At 45.9% G+C, this 653-nt stretch overlaps 1 protein-coding gene across 1 annotated transcript in view; it reads right to left on the reverse strand.

Moving 5' to 3' along the window:
* PHAX (phosphorylated adaptor for RNA export) overlaps nucleotides 1-653 on the reverse strand; it is a 26,826-nt gene that overhangs the window by 17,141 nt on the left and 9,032 nt on the right. The gene's annotated exons all lie outside the window — the stretch shown is intronic.

The following is a 653-nucleotide window of genomic DNA, read 5'->3' on the forward strand; positions in this document are numbered from 1 at the left end:
GACCAGCCTGACCAACATGGAGTAACCCCGTCTCCACTAAAAATACAAAAAAAAGTAGCCAGGCCTGGTGGCGCATGCCTGTAATCCCAGCTACTTGGGAGGCTGAGGCAGGGGAATCGCTTGAACCCGGGAGGCGGAGGTTGCAGTGAGCCAAGACTGAACCACTGCACTCCAGTCTGGGCGACACAGCAAGACTCCTTCTCAAAAAAAAAAAAAAAAAAAAAATTAATTAAAAAAAAATTCAACCCCTACCTTTAACGAATCATGTAAGAAATGTTTTGGTGACTATACAGTAACAGGCTACAATTTATCTGTTTTCTTTTGTCAGGAAAGTATAATTAATACAGTCTATAACTGTATTAATTTTTTTTTTCCAGACGGAGTTTTGCTTCTGTTGCCCAGGCTTGAGTGCAAGGGTACCATCTTAGCTCACCGCAACCTCTGGCCTCCCGGATTCAAGTGATTCTCCTGCCTCAGCCTCCTGAGTAGCTGGGAGTATAGGCATACGCCACCATGCTTGGCTAATTTTGTATTTTTAGTAGAGACAGGGTTTCTCCATGTTGGTCAGGCTGGTCTCGGAACTCCCAAACTCAGGTGATAGGCCCATCTCAACCTCCCAAAGTGCTGAGATTACAGGCGTGAGCCACTGCGCC

Source organism: Mandrillus leucophaeus, unplaced genomic scaffold (assembly GCF_000951045.1).
Source record: "Mandrillus leucophaeus isolate KB7577 unplaced genomic scaffold, Mleu.le_1.0 Scaffold221, whole genome shotgun sequence".
Classification (NCBI taxonomy): Eukaryota; Metazoa; Chordata; class Mammalia; order Primates; family Cercopithecidae; genus Mandrillus; species Mandrillus leucophaeus.